Source organism: Monopterus albus, unplaced genomic scaffold (assembly GCF_001952655.1).
Source record: "Monopterus albus unplaced genomic scaffold, M_albus_1.0 scaffold278.1, whole genome shotgun sequence".
Taxonomy (NCBI): Eukaryota; Metazoa; Chordata; class Actinopteri; order Synbranchiformes; family Synbranchidae; genus Monopterus; species Monopterus albus.
In genome coordinates, this window is record NW_018128158.1 from 380,250 (window position 1) to 389,752 (window position 9,503).

The 9,503-nt window shown below is 43.3% G+C and overlaps 1 protein-coding gene and 1 long non-coding RNA gene across 4 annotated transcripts in view; one reads left to right on the top strand and one right to left on the bottom strand.

Moving 5' to 3' along the window:
* tgfb2 (transforming growth factor, beta 2) overlaps nucleotides 1-9,503 on the top strand; it is a 137,284-nt gene that overhangs the window by 27,431 nt on the left and 100,350 nt on the right. The gene's annotated exons all lie outside the window — the stretch shown is intronic.
* Nucleotides 516-1,630, bottom strand: LOC109973036 (uncharacterized). The gene is made up of 3 exons (XR_002276772.1): nucleotides 1,474-1,630; nucleotides 1,095-1,291; nucleotides 516-694 (listed from the first exon to the last, which is right to left on the bottom strand). It is a non-coding gene; the product is annotated as an uncharacterized LOC109973036 (long non-coding RNA).

The window sequence follows — 9,503 nt, forward strand, 5'->3', positions numbered from 1 at the left end:
AAACATGGAGAAAATTCAAGTGTGTGGCTGTTGATTAGTGGTGTGCATCTAAAAACATACAGGACATTCAGGGACATGTCCTAAAAGTGATCCTCGGAAAATGTTATGATTAAGATTACGGCTGAGCATATCATGCTACTAGCAATATTCATTCTGCCTGCAGACTCTTCAATCTAGTTGACCTTGGGGCCCACATGCAGCCTGCAGCAAGCTCATGACAATGAACTGAGCATTTAACAGCCTGAGCTAGACATCCTGTCTACACTAACATTTTCTAATACAACAGATCTCTAATCAATATCTATCTAACTAAGAAATTACCTAACAATAGAGAGAGGTTGATCAGATGCAATATGGATGTGTTGATTAGGGGTAAAATGTCTTTGAGCAGCCTGGTCGAGATGAGGTCTAATCCTGTTTCTGCTGTCAGAACCCAATGAGCTGTTATCTATGGTTGACCTCTCACTGTGAGGTGAGAGGGAGGAAAATAAGACCCAGACTGCAGAGCATCGGTTCAAGTAAACGGTAGTTTTATTATAGACAGAGGATAAGTGGGGTTTGAATCTTGTGGTGCTGCGTCTCTGGACTGTGGTGTCTGAGAGGCCCACTGGAACCTGGAGAGCTGAGCAGACAGGGATCCTGTCTCACAGGCCAGGGAAACTCAGCCATTGAGGTGGAGGACAGGGCACCATCTCTGGGTGAGGACAGAAGTTAGAATAATGAGTGAAAGTGGATAAGGTGGATTAGACTCACGGAGCCAAGGGTGTAGCAGCTGCGGGCAACCCAAGCAGAGTGGTGTTGCTGGTGAGAAGTGTGCTGCTGGAGAGTGGTGTTGACTGTGAGATGGTAAATGGACTGTATTTATATAGCACATTTTTCACGGTGTTTTGCACTGGCCAAAGCGCTTTACAGGAGATCATACACCATTCACCCATTCACACACACATTCACATATCGATGATGACAAGGCTGCCACACAACGGCACTAGTCAAGCCACCGGGAGCAATTTGGGGTTCAGTGTCTTGCTCAGGGACACTTAGGCATGCGGGGAGTCGAACCACCAACTTGCTGGTCAGAAGACGACTTGTCCTACCTCATGAGCCACAGCCACCCCAAGTGAGATGGGGTTGAGCATCGTTTGCGGTAGCCGTGGTAGAGCGATCTAGGTTGGGAGGCATTACTGAATGATGGAGGACAGCTGGAGAGTAATTTAGCTGAATGCTGGGCTTGAGTGTTGTTCTGGAGAGTCGGCGGTAGAACGACCCAGGCTGAGTGGTGTGGTAGAGGTAGCTGCAGCAGAATAACAGAAAGCCAGGCAGGTGAAGGAGTAGCAGCTGTGGAATGACCCAGGCTGAGTGGTGTCACATCGTATAGCTGCAGGGTGCTGTGTTGAGATGAGCGTGGGAGCAGGAGTCTCACACAGGTTAGCGCAGCAGTTCAAAGTTGAGGTAGAATAATAAAAACAGTCTTACTTGAAGCTTGTAGGATTACAATAATCTGATGAGTAGAAAGAGAATACAATGAATGGGACCAAGGATGTGGAGTAGATTCTTCACATAACAAACTGGCCTTGAGTAAATGTCTGCCTGGGTCTTATGTAGCTGGTGAGTGTAATCAGCAGAATCTCCAACAGCTGCAAGACACACCCAGGTGTCAGTGTCTGTGGAGATAGCAGGGAAGAGAACAAAGAGACAGAGAGAGAGGGAGAGGAGAGCCAGAGAGGCAGGGAGCGATGAGCAACCCTGACACAAGCAATATACTCCATACTTCCCTTAACCATCACCAAGCATAGCCTCCAGGGTGATGGAGACTGTCCTGCTTTGTTTTTCCACTCTATTTTCTCTCTGTCAGTTTTTGTTTACAGAAGGTAGGTGCTGCTCCCCTCTCTCACACACAGTTAGTTGTGTGTCTACAGAGTGCTTGTAATGCTAATAATGCTTGAGGTGTGACAACGCAGACATTTAGCCAATCACTAGTGACTGTTCTGTGTGCACCTACCCCTCCCCGTGTGGTCCTGGTACTTGATTTTAGTACTACCACATAAGGGGTGCTGAAATTTAGCTCTCAGAAAACACTTCCAAAGCAGGCCGAGTATAATGGAAACATACACAGAACCTGTGATGAGCATTACTCGGCGCGATATGTTTCACTATGTTCCTATAATGGAAAAACCCCTTAAGTGACATGTTGAAAATTTAGATGAAGCAATTGTTGGGGTCAGCTCATGGAGTTCTATGAGAGAGAAGCAGTATATATGTAAATGAGGATTTATCAATTTTTCTAAAGCTGTTGTACTTGATGATACATCTGTGAGAGTTGTGGGAAGGATTTGAAGAATTGTTTTCTCTATTTCTCTCTGATTTTATTTGTAAAGAAGCTCATGAAGTCATTACTACTGAGATCTACAGTAAGCTCAACAGCACTGTGGCTCTTTCTCAGCCTGGCTACAGTACTGAAATGAAACCTGGGGTTGTTCTTATTTTACTCCATTAGTAATCAATATTATGCGGTTCTGGTACTAAAAAGGGCTTTTTAATATGTTATTAAGATATCTTTCCAGACTAGGAAAAACTCTTCTGACTTAGTTGAACACAACCTCCTTTCCTGTTGTTGTGATGCCTGCTTTATGTGGAATTATTTTCTTAAATTCGGTAACAGCATTGTCAGACAGACATCTACTGTAGTGGAATTGTTTCCCTAAATGCTGTATAATCCATTAATGTAAACTCAGATGTTATTAGAACATAGTCAGAGAGAAGAGGGTTTTGGGGGAAAACTATTGAGTGTTCAGTTTCAAAGCCACATGTCAGAAAAAGATCAAGAGTGTGATTAGAACAGTGAGTGGGTTTATTTACAGTTTGAGAAAAGCCAATTGAGTGTCAGGTCCGCTCGGCATGACCTGCCTCTCTTCTGCCTTTCTCTCTCCTGCTCTCTCTTTTTTGCGGGATCAGCGCCTCAGCTGTGTCAGATGTTGTATTTAGTGACTCGTGGGTTACCGTGCACAGCTGAGGCGTATTACGGTAATCACTTTATCACCTTATTTAAACGTCTGGCAGATGCTCCATTGTCACTGGAGCATTGCCTTACCTAAATAACTAACTACCTGTAGACATACCTGCATTCATGGTATGTGTCATACGTGTTTCTGATTTCCACGCTGACAGTTCCTGTGCTGTGGATCTCTTTTTGTACGTCGGTTACGTGTTTTTTTTTTTGTATACGTCTCTTGATTTCCACGCTGACAGTTCTTGTGCTGTGGTTTTCTTTTGTACATTGTTTCCTTGTGTTTAGGCATGTGTAATTGAGTTCAACGCTGACAGTTCCTGTGCTGTTGATTTCTTTTTTCGTTCGCTACTCTGCTTCCCTGACGGCGTTTGCTAATCCTCCTGGTTGTTCTGTTTACTCACCTGTCCATCCTAGTCCTCTAACTCTCCTGGTTCCTGCCCCTGTTCTGTCTACTCATCTGCTCGTCCTGGTCTCCTCAACCATCTCTGTCCGACACTGGTTGTATGTATTCATTTACTCTGTTCCTTTTTGTGAGGCCACCATTAAACCACCTTTTTTTACTAGCACCTGTGTCTGTACTCTTGAGTCCTACTTCAGTTCTCCCTCACCCTCCTGGTGAGGGGGACTAAATCATAACACTAAGTCTAATTGTTAGGAGTCATTCGCACCTGGCAGTGAGCGAACGAGAATAAGAGGCGGACCCAGGTAGCCGACTTCGGTGCAAGCTGTGATCCATTTTATGTACAGTGCTGTGATATATATACACAAAAGAAATAATGCGTTGCTCTGAATATGAGGAGTAGCCGGGTGTTGACCATCAGCAGGAGGTGAGGAGTGAGAAGATGGATGAGATGGGCCGAGCTGCGTAGCGGGGTCACTCCTGGGCTGGTCGGTGGTTGATGGTGGCTACTGAAGAGACACAGAGAGACGGTGGTAATGGCAGAACAAATCGGTGACTGTGCATTGACCTGCCTGGGAGGGAAGAGTGGAGCCACGGTTCGGAGGAAACAGTCCAGGGGAGAAAAACAGTTGCTGGCTTGGGGGAGATAGACAAAAGGACACGTCAGAGCATTAACTATACGGATACTTGGAGATAATGCAGAGCAAATAAACGAGGAGAACATTTAAAGAGAGAGCACGAAGTAAATGGCCTAGAGACAGGAACGAACTGGCAAGTGACTGAGAAGTGAAACCGGGTATAAGTAGTGAGCAGCCTAATCAAGTGCAGCTGGTGATAAGGGAGTGAGGAACAGGTGAATGTGATTGGTAATCAGGGGCTAAGAGACAATACGAAAGGTGAGAGAGGCCAGAGCGGCCGGGCAAACCTGACACTAATGATGAACAGAATGCACAGTTGAGGCTGTCATTGTCAGCATCTACGTGAATATTAAAGTTGCCTACTATGATTATTTTATCTGTACTAAGTACTAAATCAGACAAAGTCTGAGATTCCATTTAAAAACTCTGAATAAGGAGCAGGTAGATGGTATACAATGGCTTTTGAGTTTTCTAGTTTGAGTGTCAGAGATTCAGAGTGAGACTTTCAAATGAGTTATAACTATGTTTAGGTCTAGGGTTGATTAATAGGCTTGAGTCAAAGATCGCTGCCACACATCCACCTCAGTCTGTGACAGTTACTGTGACTAGGTGGGGTGGATTCATTTACAGTAGACTGATATGTTCTTCCTGCATGTAATCAGGTTCCAGTAAGCCAAAATAAATCAATGGGATGTTCACTTATCAAATCATTCACTAAAAGAGATTTAGATGAGAAATCTGACATTTAATATTTTATTGTCCTGTTATATTGTTCTCTAAGAGGTGTAGTCTTAAGTTTGATTAGGCTCTTATGAATAACTCCTCGAGTAGATTTTTGATTTATATAATTTAGGTGTTCGCAGGCAGACTCTCTCTGGGATACTTGGAATTTTGGATGGGTAGCAGCTGGAAAGAGACTGCAGAGAGATGTGTAAACATGTGGCTATGCTTGATGCATTGACAGAACCAGAACTGTTTTTACTCCCTCTTGAGGCTTGCTTGACTTGCTGCTGTCTTCTCCTAAACAGTAGGTGTTGCTGCTGAGAAATACACAATCTACACTGCTGGAATAGCAACAGAGGAAGACATCTACAGGAAATATGTTTTGTAGCTAACCAGCCGGCTAGCTAACCAACAGATACTGAACCTACAGAATAGCTGAAAGAATCTTTATATGTTAGACAACATTTCAGTGTTCTAACCTAGCCAGCACACCAAACCATTGATGTCTGTATAAGATTGAAAGCTTTTTTCCCAGTTACGCTTAACCAGTGAAACTCAGAGAGACGAGGCGGACCACTTGGATATATAAAAAAAACCGTGCTGGTTTATTCAAAGAATCACAGGTAAAATTAACATTACATGTCCAGGTATCTTCCACCTCCGATACTGCACGCAGGCAGATGAAGAATGAAAGACCCTGAACCACAATAGCCTATACATTTTATCTCTTCGGCTGGGCTAGCCCCATACTACACAGGGACATCAAACCGTGGCATCACCTGATATGCCAGCTTTGCAGCTGACCATAACAATAGTCAAAACATGAAGAAAATCAATGTGTGTGAGTGTTAATTAAGTGGTGTGTATCTAAGAACATTCTGACATGACATCTAGTGACATGTCATGACATTAAAACATAAGAAAATATTATGATTACAATTACGGTTACACATATCATAATAATAACAATAATCATCCTGCCTGCTGACAATCAAACTTTTCTATCTAGTTATCCTTGACCATAATGTATCCTGCAAAAAACTCATGAGAATGACTAAGCATTTAAACTAGACATCCTGTCTCCACTAAACATTTCTAATACAACAAGTATCTAACCAATATCTATCTGACTAAAAAATACCTAACAAGGTCATATTGAATGTCTGGAGAGGCAGACTTGCTCACACACTCTTGCCCCTAGCTTGACCATTTCCTGTTTGGTGTGTGCCAAGTTATAAAAATTGAGCGATGCCCGACCTGGTGAAATGACACCAATGTAAACCGTGCTCCAGCAGCTGTGACATAATTTTTTGGCACGTGCCACTAGGCACATTGGTATAGACAGCAAGTATGTATAAACTAAGTGTAAAACTGCTATTCTGCTTCCTGGTCTCAACTCTGGGTTGTCATCATTTAGATTATAAAATAAACTTGTCTATCTTTCTAGATATGAGAGCTGTGCCATCCAAAGTGGGATGGATGCTGTCTCTGCTAATTAGACCATGTTTTCCCCAAACTGTTTTCCAGTTATCTATGAAGCCTACAGAAAACTTGGCAAAGTTATTCACCAACTCAATATTAATTTCAGTGACTCCGACTGGCAAAGTCAGGAGTCATTAGCACTGACGTGAATAACAATCTTACTGTATTTATGTTTATCCCCCCTTGCTGGGGGTTAGGGTTAGGGTTAGGGTCAGCAGCTTCAAATAGGATTTGATGTCACCCGCTCTGGCCCCAGGAATACATTTGATTCAAGATTCAAAGTGTTTATTGTCATATGTACAGTAAGGAAACATGTTTCCCTGCACAATGAAATTCTTACTTTGCTGTCCACAATAAATGCCAATCAATACAAGTCAGTCAATATAATTTCACTTACTTATATAGTCACTACTATGGCTGCTGGTGTTTCTAGCTTCATGTTTCTGAGTCGTCATTTACCAGAGTTGGTTTCTGAGTGGATGTGTCACTAATTGGGGAAATCAATTTGTAATGTGAACAGGCATGTGATGAACCATGGGCATTTGTTTTGAGCTTTGTCTCTTGTGAATTGTCACCCAGCCACATGGCTGAGATCCCAGCTGCTCAGGAAGTGTTGGGGGCCATCTTACACATCTAGGAGGACCCACACTGGCCATGTGGGCCTGGCTAGCCGGGCTGTTTTTCACGGTGTGGAGCTGCTCTTCCAATTCGGCGAGCCTCGCCTCCAATGCTGATATCATCTGACATTTATTGCTAATGGAGGCAGAGGAATAACTGAACATATGACACTCCGACCATGAGAAAGGAGAGGAAGAGGGGGAAGCCATTGCTCCCTACTAATCTACTAGCTTAGCTAGCTTCTAGGCTAGCTGTATAGATCTGTATATGTGTACGCTGTATACTTATCCCTCCTCTCAATGTAAAATTGATTTCGTGTGACACACAATACACAGTACCTTATAATTACCAACCAGCATACAGTTTTGGAAACTTGAAATGGTGTCATGCATACTATGACTGGTCATGATTCAGAAAGTCTAAATAAAGACCTGCTCTGAGATCCAGAGAATTCTGAGGTGTCATTTTGTTGAGGCACATATAAAGGGAACTGTGTAAAACCTGCTGAAGAGATTATTTTTAAGTAGCCAGGAGCAGACTAAGCTCCATCACTGAGAAATGGAACACTCTATCCATGGTGATGAGAGCTTCAGAGGGAATGTGCCAGAAGGACAATCTATACCGCTCCATCAATCACATTTTTAAGTTAGGAAACTACTCCTGAGTAAAAGGTATGTGACAGCCCTGCTGAAGTCTCAGTGACTTCATATATTTTCTAATGTGATCAGACATGATCCAGTTAACGCTGGCGACATGAGGTTATTTGTACTCTGCTCAGTACTCTGTCTGTACTTTGTTAAATATCTAATTACTGTGTTCTTAAAGAACTGTAGGTTCCTGGTGACATCAATATATTTTTAAATGTACTGATCAGAAAACTAAAGGCCACACCATTACAGAAAAAAACTCTTGTATTTTTGTCCCAAGAAATACACAATGATAACACTGCTTTGGATGTTCCATTTTAGGGTGCTGTGGTTTTTAATATTAATGCATATACAGAATGCATATACACAGGCACACCACAGGTGATGAGACTCACTACAGAGAGGAGATCCAGCACCTGACAAGGTGGTGTTCAGATAACAATCTTGCCCTGCGTCATTGTGGATTATAGGAGGTCCAGGACAAAACATGCTCCTCTTCTCATACACAGGGAGTTGGTGGAGCAAGTGGATAACATCAGGTTCCTGGGCATTCACATCACATCTGACCTGATCTTGTCTCTGAACACATCCTACCTGGTGAAGAAAGCCCAGCAAAGGCTTTTCTTCCTCAGGAAGCTGAAACGCGCTGGTCTCTCCCCTCACTTGCTCGCAAACTTCTACAGAGTGACAGTAGAGAGCATCCTCGGTCTCAGTGCCAGTGTGGTACGGAAGCTGCACTGCACCGGGTGGTGAGAACAGCTCAGGGCATTGTAGGGAGTCCTCTTCTGGATCTGGAGTCACTATACACTGACCAGATCCAGAGGAGGGCCGGACGGATTGCTGCAGACCTCACCCACTCAGGCAACAGTCTGTTTGTGCCTCTTCCCTCCAAGAAAAGGTACAGGAATATAAAGACTAAAACAAACAGACTGAGACACAGCTTCTTCCCCAGAGCTGTGAAATTAATTACCCCCCTATTCACACACATAACCTCTCCCCTATGGACAGACACAGACAGAACACTGGACCTCTGCAGACACACACCCATGCTCAAACCTCTTCCTAAAGACTGAGATTTGCACTGAGCTGCACCTCATAATTTTACTACACTTTTGCTGCTAACATGCTGCTGACCTGATTAGGTCCCATACATCCCTTTTTATTCACTCATTGTTTTATATTGACTAATACAATTGTGTGTTAGGTAAATAATGTGTCTGTTTTTTAAGCCGAGAGCTGCCAGAAAAAAATTCGTTGTGCTATGCATAATGACAATAAAGATTCTTGACCTCCCTGTTACAACAGTGAATTATCATCTTAGACGTGATGTAAAGCTCAAAAGAATTAGGTGTACATGTTAGGTCTGAAGCTTATGGAGGTTAGACCCAAAGATGCAGACACGGTGGTTGAAACAAGAGAGGGGTTTATTAGACAGTTTGGTTACAGGAGGAGAATGGCTAGCTGGAGCTGTACGGGCTGGTTGGAGTCAGCCGAAGGCAGTCCAAGGCTGGGATGGGAAGGCAAGTGGAACAGGGTTGGGCAGGTACCAGCAGGACCTAAAAAGTGGAAAAAAGGCCAAAATAAAATTACGGGATCAGCGAACTGATAGCAACCATAACAGTATGTATGTTCTAGTGCTTCTATGCAGAAGCAACTCAGTTTTTACATGTCTTGCAGACTCTCACTCACAAGACTTTTTTCTAACTAAGTAAAGTCTACGTGATAGTTTAAGGATTTCCTTTGTTGGACCCCTGTTCTTTTCACCACATTAACTCTGAGAGATGAAGCAGTCCGAGTAACTTCAAAACAGTGCTGATTTATTCAATGAACACAGGTAAAATTAACATTACACGCTCAGGAGTCTTTGCACCTCCAACATGCACGCAGGCAGCTGGTAGATGAAAAGCCCCGAACCATAAGAGGCCTATACATTATATCACTTTGGGCTAGCCCCATACTACTCAGGGATGCCAAACCGTGACGTCTCC